Source organism: Siphateles boraxobius, unplaced genomic scaffold (genome assembly GCF_051911475.1).
Source record: "Siphateles boraxobius isolate OS27281-9 unplaced genomic scaffold, OSU_SipBor_1 77, whole genome shotgun sequence".
In the NCBI taxonomy this organism is placed as follows: domain Eukaryota; kingdom Metazoa; phylum Chordata; class Actinopteri; order Cypriniformes; family Leuciscidae; genus Siphateles; species Siphateles boraxobius.
Window position 1 is genome coordinate 3,851,785 of NW_027509205.1, and position 15,742 is coordinate 3,867,526.

The 15,742-nt window shown below is 46.5% G+C and overlaps 2 non-coding genes and 1 pseudogene across 2 annotated transcripts; all 3 read right to left on the bottom strand.

Annotated features, from left to right (window-relative positions):
* Positions 1 to 8,223: 8,223 nt before the first annotated feature.
* LOC143726566 (U1 spliceosomal RNA) lies at positions 8,224 to 8,387 on the bottom strand. Its single transcript, XR_013198809.1, has one exon. It is a non-coding gene; the product is annotated as a U1 spliceosomal RNA (small nuclear RNA).
* Positions 8,388 to 8,821: 434 nt separating this feature from the next.
* On the bottom strand, positions 8,822 to 8,997 carry LOC143727277 (U2 spliceosomal RNA; annotated as a pseudogene).
* Positions 8,998 to 15,484: 6,487 nt separating this feature from the next.
* Positions 15,485 to 15,648, bottom strand: LOC143726567 (U1 spliceosomal RNA). The gene has a single exon (XR_013198810.1). It is a non-coding gene; the product is annotated as a U1 spliceosomal RNA (small nuclear RNA).
* Positions 15,649 to 15,742: the final 94 nt, after the last annotated feature.

Genomic DNA, 15,742 nt, shown 5'->3' on the forward strand with positions numbered 1-15,742 from the left:
AAAATGATATGAACTTTTAAAAGAAGACTAATAAAAGACATACAGAGGCATCTTTAAAATTATGTTATTTCTTGTTCCTCATGCCTCTCCCTTCTCCCATGGGGGCTGGGTTCAGGAGGGCAAGAGGTTGACACTTCCGAAGCCACAGAGCTGAACTCTTGCGACTCTTTCGGTGTTGATGTTCTTAGCTTAAAATGCAGAAAGGAAACTTCATTAGGGGATTCTGAGGGCCACATGCGGTCTGGATCCTCCGGGGAGAAACTATCCAGCCCTTGTGTAGCCCTCATTCTTTTCTCCACTACTACACACAACGGAGATCCCGCAGTTCTCTTCTGCACTTGAGCATTTGGGAGTGAAAGGTCAGTTTCACTCCCACTGGAGGGCATACTCACCTCCGAGACGGTGTTGAGGGAGGAAACCGTTTCATCCTCTCCGTCTTCTGTTTCCTTTCCTTTATCTTGTCCGGGAGTGGTTTCCTCCCCCTGTTCGGTTTCAAGCTGTGACTCCGCCCCTGTGGCCGCCCCACTTCCTTTTTCCTGACAAATCCCTGAGGCTGGCTGGGAATTTGAAATTCCCGCCAAAATCTCAGGGACCACCTCCTTCTCTCTTTGTTCTTTTGTTTGTTCCACATGTGGGGCGGCCATTTTGTTCCCTTTCAATTTGTTGGCAAAACTTTTAGGGCAATCTCTGTAGAGATGGTCAGTTTCACCACAAAGATTACACCTTCTGCCAATGGTACATTCTTCAAAGATGTGACCAATTCCTCTACACTTCCCACATGTTAATTCCTTGCATGCATCAGCTAAATGCCCCATCCTCCCACACTTCCTGCACAGTTTGGGCATTCCTTGGTAGTGAATGTAGCCCCTGTTCTCTCCCAACACAATCATTGAAGGCAGATGCTTCAGGCCCTGGTAGCCCCCGGCGTCCTCCCATTGTTTAATGGGAATTCGCCAGGAGCAATTCCAGATACCATCTTCATCTAACACTTTGGTTGGTTGACCCCGAACAGTGCAAAATCTGCCCAGCCAGACACAAATGTCCTCCCCATTCACTGTTTCATTAAACATCCTAACAATCACAGTTTTTAATGAATTGTCAGAAAGTTTCTCCACAGTAAACATAGCGAATTGGGCTTTGCATGCATCAAACCTTTGCCAGAATTCAATTAACAGGGAAGCACTTTTGAAACTTAAATCAAAACCTTTGTTCAGGGGGAGAGTTACTAGGCAGTTCAAGTCCTCGGGTCTAAAATTTAGGGCTTTCTGGATCAGCTTCCTGGAGAAGTCAAGACGTGACAACCCCAGGAGCTTACCATCCACCTCTTTAAATAAAAAACGCACGCTGTGGTGCCTCCGCATGCCGGCACGAGCAGCCGACATGGTGGAGACACCAACAGCTATTTAAAACACAACCTTAAAACCGTAATAAATAAATAAATAAATAAATAAATAACTTACCTTAAGAACAAAAGATTCCTTGGAAAACCAAGTCGTCCGGATAAAAAAAAAAAAAGGCACTGCCAATATACCTCTCAGAAGTTTGAGGCTCAAGCCACTGAACGACCCAAGCCGGAAAAACCTCCAAGAGGCGATCGCTGCCTCTACCCTCGGACCAGATACTAGATCTTAGCCAAAAGGCCGAGAAGCGATCAATTTAATATATGGTGCCCGGGTAGGGCACGTATCAGATATTAAACTGATAAGAACAGATTTTTTCTTTCGAAAAAAGTTTATTGTCACATTGTTTCATTCCATTCTTTCAATATCCATTTTTTCCTTATAAAATCACATTTTTGCACATATCTTAAAACAACAAAAAGGACATAAGTTACAGTTAAAAATCAGTTATGTTGATGTGTTGTGTAAAAGTCCATGTATGTTGTGTGTTGTTTTGAAGTAAAGGTAAAATGGATTAAAATAAAATAGGAATGCAAATATAAAACAATAAAACAATAAAATATGCCAAATAAAACATCTCTTGTACAGGATCGAGGGTGAGTCCCTATCAAGATTGTCCATTCACTCCAGGTCTCCAGAACAGGCCCCAGACTCCCCGCTTCTGGTGCCCAGCGGAGATCCCCTCTCCTCCGGCCCGCTGGCCCGCTGTTCCCGTAGCCGGTGTGGTGAGGGTGCATCTACGGGCGGCCAGGGTCGGTGGCGGCCGGGACCTTCTACGTGTGACCCCGGCCCCCCCATCCGAATAACGACGTGCGGCCCACCCTGCAGCGTTGATCTTATTTTCTGCTCGCACGCGTGGAGGGGGACCGTCACGCGTTTCCCCACCAGCAGATTTCTGGTGACCCAGATGGCATCCTTGATCACGTTTAGGGTGAGCCAGAGCGAGGAAAATTTTGGTTGTGTCAGCTCCTTCAAGCCCTGACCCACCCCCAGGATGGCGAGCTTGTAGTCCACCTGGGCCCCACCCGCTGGCAGGCACGGGAAAAACAGGGGGCCGGTCTTGGCCCACAGGTCCCGCGCTTCGCCGCACTCCCAGAGCAGATGTCGAACGGTCTCCGGGGAACCACATCCGGACCGTGGGCAGGTGGAGTTTTTGGCCATGCCTCTGGAGTGCATAACCGCCCTGACCGGGAGGATCTCATGAGCCACCATCCACGACAAGTCTTTAAGCCTGTTCTGGAGAGCTGGGTGGGCTGCGTTCCTCCAAACATCTTTGGCCTCACCTAGTGTGAGGCCTGGAACCGGGCTCACCGATTCTCGATCCTGCACAAGAGAGATAAGAGACTTATGGTTAGTTAAAATGGTGGCATCATTTGTCTCTAAAAGATATTTCTTTAAAAATTTCTTAATAAAACTATGCTCTTTTGACAAATTAAAAGACACAGGACTTTTAAGATCAATGGGTAAAATTTTCAAAGTTCTTAGGTATGACCCCATCCAGAATCGGGTCATGGCTGCTGTCTTGTGTTCTCTGGATGGGGTCAGTGCGTACTGGATGTGGAGGGCGGCAAAGCGGCTGCCTAAAAACAGGTGGGGGTCTGGGAGGCCTTTCCCGCCATTCTCTTTTTTCTTTTTGACGACCTCCCTCTTTAGTCGTTCCCACTTGGACCCCCACAGGAAATAAAATACCGCCCTCTCCAGGTTGGCCAGGAATCGTCTTGGGGGACTAAAAACAGAACAGACAAGTAAAATCAGTGGTAAAATCACAGCTTTAAAAATTAAAATCTTGCCTTCAAACGTCAATTGTCTCAGTCCCCAAAAGCCCAGTCTTTGCCTGACTTTCCCTAACATGTCAGTCCAGTTTCCTTGTCCTCCACCCTCTCTGTCAAATTTTACACCTAAAATTTTCAAATCATTGTCTTTAAAATCCAAATCTAGTCCAACTGTGTCCACGTTCCCCCACGGCCCGAAGAGCTGGGCCTCGGACTTACTCCTATTGAGCTTGGCGCCCGAGGCCCGACCGTACCAGTCAGTCAAGTCCATTGCTCTTCGTACTGATAAAAGGTCAGTCGCTAAAAGGGTCACGTCATCCATATATAAAACACAGGTCGCCGTCAGTCCACCAGTCCCTGGGATGTCTAGTCCTTTAATCCATTTATCCCTTCTCAAGATTTGTGCCAGTGGCTCAATACAAGCCACATACAGAAGGGGAGATAAAGGACACCCCTGACGGACGCCGCTGTAGAGTTTTACAGCTTTGGATAAATGCCCGTTAACCAAAATTCTGCTAGACAGATCGTTGTACAGCAGTCCCACCCAGGCTATAAACCTCCCAGGAAACCCCATTTTTTCCAGTACCTGGAACAGGTACTGGTGCGAGACGCGATCAAAGGCTTTTTCGAAATCTAAATTTAGGACTACTAGCCGAATGTTTCTGTCTCTCGCAAAACAGATGGCGTCTCTGATCAGTACCAGGCTGTCCGTGATCTTCCTGCCGGGCACAGCGCATGCTTGATCCAGGTGGATTACGTCCTCTAAAACAGTCGACATACGTGTAGCTAAAATCTTACTAAAAAGTTTACAATCATAATTTAAAAGAGTGATTGGTCGCCAGTTTCTCAGGTCAGTCTTGTCCCCTTTTTTGTATAGTAATGTAACTATCCCTACTCTAAAGCTGTCTGGAAGTCTGTCAAGAGTCTCAAGTTCTTTAAAAACTGTCAATAAGTCGTGTGCTAAAATGTCCCAGAAAGTCAGATAAAACTCAAAGGGGAGTCCATCCAAGCCTGGGGACTTCCCCTTTTTAAAACCTTTTAGCGCTTTGTGCATTTCTAAAAGAGTAAAATCTTGGGATAAAAGCACATCTGGACTCTTTACCTTTTTGTCTAAAAACCCTAAAACTTCCTCTAAGATGCCATTGTGTACCTCTTTAGTGCTGTATAAATTATTGTAAAAACTTTCAATTTCCCCTAAAATCAGATCTGTTGTATTTACCTCCCCACCTGTAAAAGTTTTTAAAGTATTAATTGACCCTCCCCGTGTTATTGTCTTTTTAAAAAAATATCTAGTACACTTTTCCCCTTCTTCTATTTCTCTCTCCTTACATCTTAAAATGACACCTTTAGTCTTTGTTTCGGACAAATCTGACATTTCTTTCTTTACTTCTTTAATTTCTTCTGTAAAATCCAATCCACTGTTTAAAAGGTTAAAATATCTCTGCAGTCTTTTTTGCAGCCCCATCATGCGTCTTTTTTCTTTATTCTTTTTTTCTTTTCCAATTTGTTTAAAAAACCGTCCTGTCCTTTGTTTCACCATCTCCCACCACTGTGCACGTGAGTCGAAAAAGTCTTGGAGGGTCTGCCATTGGCTGAACTGCTCCCTATATTCACTAATCACTTCCTCATCCTCTAATAGGGAGCAGTTCAGCTTCCACAGCCCTCCCCCTACGGTCACACCCGTGGGTAGTGAAAGGGTGCAGGAGAGCATCATGTGATCAGAAAAGAAGAGGGGGCTCAATGTAGCATCGGTCGGCGGGCAGTCCCTTGTAAAAACATAGTCAATTCGAGAGGCTCTGGCGCCATCACCACTGAACCAGGTGAAGCCCTCCTCTCTTTGATGCATTGTTTTAAAGCAGTCAACTAACTTAAAATCTTTGACTATATTTTGTAATAAAACCGATGTCTTGTCGACCTTAAAATCCTCTCCTACCCTCTTTCTATCCTGTCTTGATAAAACACAATTAAAATCCCCTGCTACCACTAGGGGAGCCCTCCCGAGCATGTGGGGCTGCAGGTCTTCTAAAAGCTCATACCTGTTGTTTTTACCTGTAAAACCATACACATTTAAAATGTTAAAATCCTTACCTAAAAAAGTCAGATTAGCTAAAATTGCCCGCCCATCCCTCACCACAGTGCTGCCCTTCACCAAAACATGGGGATTTTTTACTAAAATAGCAACACCGTCATTTTTGTTAAAATTGGACCCACTCCAGATGGAAAGTCCTGGGGTCCAAATCTCCTCCCACTTCCTGTAATTTGTTAAAAAAGGCAGACCACATTCTTGCAATAAAAACACATCTGACTTAAAAGATTTTAAAAAGGATAACACACTCTGTGCTCGTATATTGCTCTTCACACTTCTCACATTGATTGTGGAGATAGTGAGAGCCATGAGCAGTATGGTTAAAAGGGTGTGAGACATTTAAAAGCAACCAAGGGACTACAGAGGTATAATTAAAATCATGTTATTTCTTGTTGCACTTGCCTTCCCTTTTCCCCAGATGAGCTGGGATCAGGGGGGCAAGTGCTTGACGCCTCAGGGCTCGCAGAGAAGGCCTCTTGCGAATCCTTTGGCGATGATGTTCTTAGCTTGAAATGCAGAAAAGAGACTTCATTAGGAGATTCTGCGGGCCACATACGGTCTAGATCTTCCATGGGGGAACTATCTAGCCGATGCGCTACCCGCAGCTTTTTCTCCTCTGTTTGAACCAGAGGAGATCTCGCAGTTCTTTTCTGCACTTGAGCATTGGGGAGCGAAACATCTGTTTCACTCCCACTCGTGGACACACTAACCTCAGACACGGTTACTAGGGAGGAAGCCATTTCCTCCTCTTCATCCTCCATACTGTCTTCTTTTTCAATTTCATTTTGAGGATTGGCTTCCTCCCCCTCACCAACTGCCAGAATTGACTCCGCCCCTGTGGCCGCCCCACTTCCTCCTTCCTGTCCAATCCCTGAGGCTGGCTGGGGGTTTGAATTTCCCGCCGAAACCTCGGGGCCCGCCTCCTCAATTGTTTGTTCTTTGGGTGGGGCGGCCATTTTGTTGCTTTTTAACTTGTTGGCAAAACTTTTAGGGCAGTCTCTGTAGAGATGGGATGATTCTCCACAGAGGTTGCACTTTCTGCCATTTTGGCACTCTTCAAAAATGTGCCCAATTTCTCTGCACTTCCTACACACTACTTCTTGCCATGCCTCGGCGAGATGTCCAAGTTTGCCACACTTGCGGCATAGCTTGGGCATCCCTTGGTAATGGATGTAGCCTCTATTCTCTCCCAACACAATCATAGAAGGTATTTGACTCAGGCCATGGTAGCTGTTGGGATCTGCCCATTGTTTAATGGGCACTCTCCACGCACAGCTCCAGATACCGTCTTCATCTAAAACCTTGACTGGTTGTCCACGAATAGAGCAATATCTTGCCAACCATACAGAAATATCTTCTCCACTAACTGTTTCATTAAACATCCTGACAATCACAACTTTCAGTGAATTATCAGTCAGTTTTTCCACAGTGAACATGGAGAAATTGGCTTTACACATTTCAAATCGAGTCCAAAAAGTACTTAGCAAGGAAGCAGAAGCAAAACTTACATCAAAGCCATGATTCAGGGGCAGAGTCAACAGGCAGTTTATGTCCACAACCTTAAAACCGAGTAACTGTTGGATGCACTTCCTAGAAAAGTCCAGCCTGGACATGACCCGGAGAGTGCCATCCTCTTTTGGTTTAAATTTAAAACGCACGCTGTGGTGCCTCCTCATGCCGGCACGAGCAGCCGACATGTTGGAGGCACCACTAGCCTGCTGCGGCTAAAACCCAACAATAAATATACAATAAATAAATTAAAACCTGCTTACCTTAAAACCAGAAGATTCCTCGTAGAACGAGTCGTCAATTAAAAGCCGCTTGTCAATGTACCTCCTGAAGGGTGTGTGTCCCGTGTGACAAGCAACACACGAGACCAAGTCCAACAAGAGGCGATCGCTGTCTCTACCTTAGGACCAGACACTTGATCTTAGCCAAAAGGCCGAGAAGCGATGACACAATGACGCAGAGGCGGGGGAGCCGTCAAAGGCCACGCCCACCTGGGCCGTGGCGAGAGGGTCTAAAGGTCGCCAACAAACAAGCTCAGCTCACAGCAATACAAGCTCAGCTTGACTGTTGACACCGAAAATGGATCACAGCAGAGCGCACAACACGACACTTTGGAGTGCAACCTGGGATTTTGGACCAACAAACATTCTGCCCTAAAAGTGAGCGGGCAGACCAAAGCGTACGTCGTAGAGACTTGAAACTCTTGAGGGATGGTAGTACCCGCCCGGTCTACAACATCACCAAGGCTCGGCCCAATCGGCCCCAAGGTGGCGCTGCAGCGATCAGAAGTACGAAATGCCTCGTAACTCCTGAACCGTCCGTCGCAGACCCAAGTGTCTTACATCACCGGAATCCTTGGCTCGGGCCGAACAAGACGCAGGCCTCGGATTCGATGGTTGCGCTGGCGAGATTTTCGGAAAAAAGTCGGAATTTCGATTCACGTTGGCGACGGGACGCCAAAACGTTGGGAGTGGGCGAGGCGGGCTTTACTTAAATGGCCATAACTCTCCAACGGAATGAGACAATTACACCCAAGTCGGTACACCTGTGCACGGGCTCAGCCTGTGCTCAGGTGAAAAGGGATGTGGCGACTGGCCACTTGGTGGCGCTGTAAACAGTAAAAACAACAACATGAATACGGCCATAGGCGACTGTATGTCAGGTGATTTTTCACACATGCACAAGGTATTCATACCACATGATAGAACTCCTCATTCGGAACAACTTTGCTTCTAGGACCACTGCTGCCAATAAAAGCGCTGGTTGAATAATGGAGATTATTTGAAGAATGATGAAAAAAAAAACTAAAAAACAGCCCTACTTTTGCAGACTGGTCCTAGGTTGAGAGTTTTACATCTCTCGATCAACCACTGCAGTTCAATTCCCTGGACTTCCTAGGTCGTTAACTACCAGAAGAAGAGGAACTCGAACAATCTGCTCTTTTAACCAGTGTGTCCAGGGGAGAGCGCGAACGCAGTCCCCCACTACCATAAATTATGCAGTCGAGATTCCCACATTTGGGGAATTCGCAGGGGTCAGCACAACCGGAGTGCAATGGCCGAGCCTCGCCCTGGGTGAACCACCTTCCTGATCATGGTGTCTCCCCTGCCAGGTAAGTATGAATTCCCATGCCTCCCGTCAGAGGCACCCTGTCCCTCTCCGCAATCCTCACCAACGGTCGGACAATCAAACACACACCTGATTCAACTCATCAGCTCATTCGTAAAAACTCCAAGAGATAAGAGAGAGACATCAAAAACCTGCAGAGTCGGGCTCTTTTGCTGTTGTTGTTGTGGATGATGTTGTTTTCATGCTCCGGATCCATGAGCCAAAAATCAATTTCATACGCGGTCACCGGATAGTGGACGAATCAGATGTTAAACGAGATAAGAACAGAGTTGTTGTTTTTTTTCCCCTCTCACACCACCATTACCTGTATAGCATATGATCACCTACAACACCTTTAAAGCACCCATACACAGCAATATACGTTACTTCCATTAACACCTGCTGCCACACAAGACTAAAACATCTCTTTCATTGAACACAGTTTTTGGGGGTGCACCGTTCCCAGAAGTACTGCAATACCGGGTCGATGCGTGGAGTGGACGGAGCAAGCCCCTCTTCCATCTCCCAGTTCCAAAAATCAATTTAATATATGGTGCCCGGGTAGGGCACGTATCAGATATTAAACTGATAAGAACAGATTTTTCTTTCGAAAAAAGTTTATTGTCACATTGTTTCATTCCATTCTTTCAATATCCATTTTTTCCTTATAAAATCACATTTTTGCACATATCTTAAAACAACAAAAAGGACATAAGTTACAGTTAAAAATCAGTTATGTTGATGTGTTGTGTAAAAGTCCATGTATGTTGTGTGTTGTTTTAAAGTAAAGGTAAAATGGATTAAAATAAAATAGGAATGCAAATATAAAACAATAAAACAATAAAATATGCCAAATAAAACATCTCTTGTACAGGATCGAGGGTGAGTCCCTATCAAGATTGTCCATTCACTCCAGGTCTCCAGAACAGGCCCCAGACTCCCCGCTTCTGGTGCCCAGCGGAGATCCCCTCTCCTCCGGCCCGCTGGCCCGCTGTTCCCGTAGCCGGTGTGGTGAGGGTGCATCTACGGGCGGCCAGGGTCGGTGGCGGCCGGGACCTTCTACGTGTGACCCCGGCCCCCCCATCCGAATAACGACGTGCGGCCCACCCTGCAGCGTTGATCTTATTTTCTGCTCGCACGCGTGGAGGGGGACCGTCACGCGTTTCCCCACCAGCAGATTTCTGGTGACCCAGATGGCATCCTTAATCACGTTTAGGGTGAGCCAGAGCGAGGAAAATTTTGGTTGTGTCAGCTCCTTCAAGCCCTGACCCACCCCCAGGATGGCGAGCTTGTAGTCCACCTGGGCCCCACCCGCTGGCAGGCACGGGAAAAACAGGGGGCCGGTCTTGGCCCACAGGTCCCGCGCTTCGCCGCACTCCCAGAGCAGATGTCGAACGGTCTCCGGGGAACCACATCCGGACCGTGGGCAGGTGGAGTTTTTGGCCATGCCTCTGGAGTGCATAACCGCCCTGACCGGGAGGATCTCATGAGCCACCATCCACGACAAGTCTTTAAGCCTGTTCTGGAGAGCTGGGTGGGCTGCGTTCCTCCAAACATCTTTGGCCTCACCTAGTGTGAGGCCTGGAACCGGGCTCACCGATTCTCGATCCTGTACAAGAGAGATAAGAGACTTATGGTTAGTTAAAATGGTGGCATCATTTGTCTCTAAAAGATATTTCTTTAAAAATTTCTTAATAAAACTATGCTCTTTTGACAAATTAAAAGACACAGGACTTTTAAGATCAATGGGTAAAATTTTCAAAGTTCTTAGGTATGACCCCATCCAGAATCGGGTCATGGCTGCTGTCTTGTGTTCTCTGGATGGGGTCAGTGCGTACTGGATGTGGAGGGCGGCAAAGCGGCTGCCTAAAAACAGGTGGGGGTCTGGGAGGCCTTTCCCGCCATTCTCTTTTTTCTTTTTGACGACCTCCCTCTTTAGTCGTTCCCACTTGGACCCCCACAGGAAATAAAATACCGCCCTCTCCAGGTTGGCCAGGAATCGTCTTGGGGGACTAAAAACAGAACAGACAAGTAAAATCAGTGGTAAAATCACAGCTTTAAAAATTAAAATCTTGCCTTCAAACGTCAATTGTCTCAGTCCCCAAAAGCCCAGTCTTTGCCTGACTTTCCCTAACATGTCAGTCCAGTTTCCTTGTCCTCCACCCTCTCTGTCAAATTTTACACCTAAAATTTTCAAATCATTGTCTTTAAAATCCAAATCTAGTCCAACTGTGTCCACGTTCCCCCACGGCCCGAAGAGCTGGGCCTCGGACTTACTCCTATTGAGCTTGGCGCCCGAGGCCCGACCGTACCAGTCAGTCAAGTCCATTGCTCTTCGTACTGATAAAAGGTCAGTCGCTAAAAGGGTCACGTCATCCATATATAAAACACAGGTCGCCGTCAGTCCACCAGTCCCTGGGATGTCTAGTCCTTTAATCCATTTATCCCTTCTCAAGATTTGTGCCAGTGGCTCAATACAAGCCACATACAGAAGGGGAGATAAAGGACACCCCTGACGGACGCCGCTGTAGAGTTTTACAGCTTTGGATAAATGCCCGTTAACCAAAATTCTGCTAGACAGATCGTTGTACAGCAGTCCCACCCAGGCTATAAACCTCCCAGGAAACCCCATTTTTTCCAGTACCTGGAACAGGTACTGGTGCGAGACGCGATCAAAGGCTTTTTCGAAATCTAAATTTAGGACTACTAGCCGAATGTTTCTGTCTCTCGCAAAACAGATGGCGTCTCTGATCAGTACCAGGCTGTCCGTGATCTTCCTGCCGGGCACAGCGCATGCTTGATCCAGGTGGATTACGTCCTCTAAAACAGTCGACATACGTGTAGCTAAAATCTTACTAAAAAGTTTACAATCATAATTTAAAAGAGTGATTGGTCGCCAGTTTCTCAGGTCAGTCTTGTCCCCTTTTTTGTATAGTAATGTAACTATCCCTACTCTAAAGCTGTCTGGAAGTCTGTCAAGAGTCTCAAGTTCTTTAAAAACTGTCAATAAGTCGTGTGCTAAAATGTCCCAGAAAGTCAGATAAAACTCAAAGGGGAGTCCATCCAAGCCTGGGGACTTCCCCTTTTTAAAACCTTTTAGCGCTTTGTGCATTTCTAAAAGAGTAAAATCTTGGGATAAAAGCACATCTGGACTCTTTACCTTTTTGTCTAAAAACCCTAAAACTTCCTCTAAGATGCCATTGTGTACCTCTTTAGTGCTGTATAAATTATTGTAAAAACTTTCAATTTCCCCTAAAATCAGATCTGTTGTATTTACCTCCCCACCTGTAAAAGTTTTTAAAGTATTAATTGACCCTCCCCGTGTTATTGTCTTTTTAAAAAAATATCTAGTACACTTTTCCCCTTCTTCTATTTCTCTCTCCTTACATCTTAAAATGACACCTTTAGTCTTTGTTTCGGACAAATCTGACATTTCTTTCTTTACTTCTTTAATTTCTTCTGTAAAATCCAATCCACTGTTTAAAAGGTTAAAATATCTCTGCAGTCTTTTTTGCAGCCCCATCATGCGTCTTTTTTCTTTATTCTTTTTTTCTTTTCCAATTTGTTTAAAAAACCGTCCTGTCCTTTGTTTCACCATCTCCCACCACTGTGCACGTGAGTCGAAAAAGTCTTGGAGGGTCTGCCATTGGCTGAACTGCTCCCTATATTCACTAATCACTTCCTCATCCTCTAATAGGGAGCAGTTCAGCTTCCACAGCCCTCCCCCTACGGTCACACCCGTGGGTAGTGAAAGGGTGCAGGAGAGCATCATGTGATCAGAAAAGAAGAGGGGGCTCAATGTAGCATCGGTCGGCGGGCAGTCCCTTGTAAAAACATAGTCAATTCGAGAGGCTCTGGCGCCATCACCACTGAACCAGGTGAAGCCCTCCTCTCTTTGATGCATTGTTTTAAAGCAGTCAACTAACTTAAAATCTTTGACTATATTTTGTAATAAAACCGATGTCTTGTCGACCTTAAAATCCTCTCCTACCCTCTTTCTATCCTGTCTTGATAAAACACAATTAAAATCCCCTGCTACCACTAGGGGAGCCCTCCCGAGCATGTGGGGCTGCAGGTCTTCTAAAAGCTCATACCTGTTGTTTTTACCTGTAAAACCATACACATTTAAAATGTTAAAATCCTTACCTAAAAAAGTCAGATTAGCTAAAATTGCCCGCCCATCCCTCACCACAGTGCTGCCCTTCACCAAAACATGGGGATTTTTTACTAAAATAGCAACACCGTCATTTTTGTTAAAATTGGACCCACTCCAGATGGAAAGTCCTGGGGTCCAAATCTCCTCCCACTTCCTGTAATTTGTTAAAAAAGGCAGACCACATTCTTGCAATAAAAACACATCTGACTTAAAAGATTTTAAAAAGGATAACACACTCTGTGCTCGTATATTGCTCTTCACACTTCTCACATTGATTGTGGAGATAGTGAGAGCCATGAGCAGTATGGTTAAAAGGGTGTGAGACATTTAAAAGCAACCAAGGGACTACAGAGGTATAATTAAAATCATGTTATTTCTTGTTGCACTTGCCTTCCCTTTTCCCCAGATGAGCTGGGATCAGGGGGGCAAGTGCTTGACGCCTCAGGGCTCGCAGAGAAGGCCTCTTGCGAATCCTTTGGCGATGATGTTCTTAGCTTGAAATGCAGAAAAGAGACTTCATTAGGAGATTCTGCGGGCCACATACGGTCTAGATCTTCCATGGGGGAACTATCTAGCCGATGCGCTACCCGCAGCTTTTTCTCCTCTGTTTGAACCAGAGGAGATCTCGCAGTTCTTTTCTGCACTTGAGCATTGGGGAGCGAAACATCTGTTTCACTCCCACTCGTGGACACACTAACCTCAGACACGGTTACTAGGGAGGAAGCCATTTCCTCCTCTTCATCCTCCATACTGTCTTCTTTTTCAATTTCATTTTGAGGATTGGCTTCCTCCCCCTCACCAACTGCCAGAATTGACTCCGCCCCTGTGGCCGCCCCACTTCCTCCTTCCTGTCCAATCCCTGAGGCTGGCTGGGGGTTTGAATTTCCCGCCGAAACCTCGGGGCCCGCCTCCTCAATTGTTTGTTCTTTGGGTGGGGCGGCCATTTTGTTGCTTTTTAACTTGTTGGCAAAACTTTTAGGGCAGTCTCTGTAGAGATGGGATGATTCTCCACAGAGGTTGCACTTTCTGCCATTTTGGCACTCTTCAAAAATGTGCCCAATTTCTCTGCACTTCCTACACACTACTTCTTGGCATGCCTCGGCGAGATGTCCAAGTTTGCCACACTTGCGGCATAGCTTGGGCATCCCTTGGTAATGGATGTAGCCTCTATTCTCTCCCAACACAATCATAGAAGGTATTTGACTCAGGCCATGGTAGCTGTTGGGATCTGCCCATTGTTTAATGGGCACTCTCCACGCACAGCTCCAGATACCGTCTTCATCTAAAACCTTGACTGGTTGTCCACGAATAGAGCAATATCTTGCCAACCATACAGAAATATCTTCTCCACTAACTGTTTCATTAAACATCCTGACAATCACAACTTTCAGTGAATTATCAGTCAGTTTTTCCACAGTGAACATGGAGAAATTGGCTTTACACATTTCAAATCGAGTCCAAAAAGTACTTAGCAAGGAAGCAGAAGCAAAACTTACATCAAAGCCATGATTCAGGGGCAGAGTCAACAGGCAGTTTATGTCCACAACCTTAAAACCGAGTAACTGTTGGATGCACTTCCTAGAAAAGTCCAGCCTGGACATGACCCGGAGAGTGCCATCCTCTTTTGGTTTAAATTTAAAACGCACGCTGTGGTGCCTCCTCATGCCGGCACGAGCAGCCGACATGTTGGAGGCACCACTAGCCTGCTGCGGCTAAAACCCAACAATAAATATACAATAAATAAATTAAAACCTGCTTACCTTAAAACCAGAAGATTCCTCGTAGAACGAGTCGTCAATTAAAAGCCGCTTGTCAATGTACCTCCTGAAGGGTGTGTGTCCCGTGTGACAAGCAACACACGAGACCAAGTCCAACAAGAGGCGATCGCTGTCTCTACCTTAGGACCAGACACTTGATCTTAGCCAAAAGGCCGAGAAGCGATGACACAATGACGCAGAGGCGGGGGAGCCGTCAAAGGCCACGCCCACCTGGGCCGTGGCGAGAGGGTCTAAAGGTCGCCAACAAACAAGCTCAGCTCACAGCAATACAAGCTCAGCTTGACTGTTGACACCGAAAATGGATCACAGCAGAGCGCACAACACGACACTTTGGAGTGCAACCTGGGATTTTGGACCAACAAACATTCTGCCCTAAAAGTGAGCGGGCAGACCAAAGCGTACGTCGTAGAGACTTGAAACTCTTGAGGGATGGTAGTACCCGCCCGGTCTACAACATCACCAAGGCTCGGCCCAATCGGCCCCAAGGTGGCGCTGCAGCGATCAGAAGTACGAAATGCCTCGTAACTCCTGAACCGTCCGTCGCAGACCCAAGTGTCTTACATCACCGGAATCCTTGGCTCGGGCCGAACAAGACGCAGGCCTCGGATTCGATGGTTGCGCTGGCGAGATTTTCGGAAAAAAGTCGGAATTTCGATTCACGTTGGCGACGGGACGCCAAAACGTTGGGAGTGGGCGAGGCGGGCTTTACTTAAATGGCCATAACTCTCCAACGGAATGAGACAATTACACCCAAGTCGGTACACCTGTGCACGGGCTCAGCCTGTGCTCAGGTGAAAAGGGATGTGGCGACTGGCCACTTGGTGGCGCTGTAAACAGTAAAAACAACAACATGAATACGGCCATAGGCGACTGTATGTCAGGTGATTTTTCACACATGCACAAGGTATTCATACCACATGATAGAACTCCTCATTCGGAACAACTTTGCTTCTAGGACCACTGCTGCCAATAAAAGCGCTGGTTGAATAATGGAGATTATTTGAAGAATGATGAAAAAAAAAACTAAAAAACAGCCCTACTTTTGCAGACTGGTCCTAGGTTGAGAGTTTTACATCTCTCGATCAACCACTGCAGTTCAATTCCCTGGACTTCCTAGGTCGTTAACTACCAGAAGAAGAGGAACTCGAACAATGTGCTCTTTTAACCAGTGTGCCCAGGGGAGAGCGCGAACGCAGTCCCCCACTACCATAAATTATGCAGTCGAGATTCCCACATTTGGGGAATTCGCAGGGGTCAGCACAACCGGAGTGCAATGGCCGAGCCTCGCCCTGGGTGAACCACCTTCCTGATCATGGTGTCTCCCCTGCCAGGTAAGTATGAATTCCCATGCCTCCCGTCAGAGGCACCCTGTCCCTCTCCGCAATCCTCACCAACGGTCGGACAATCAAACACACACCTGATTCAACTCATCA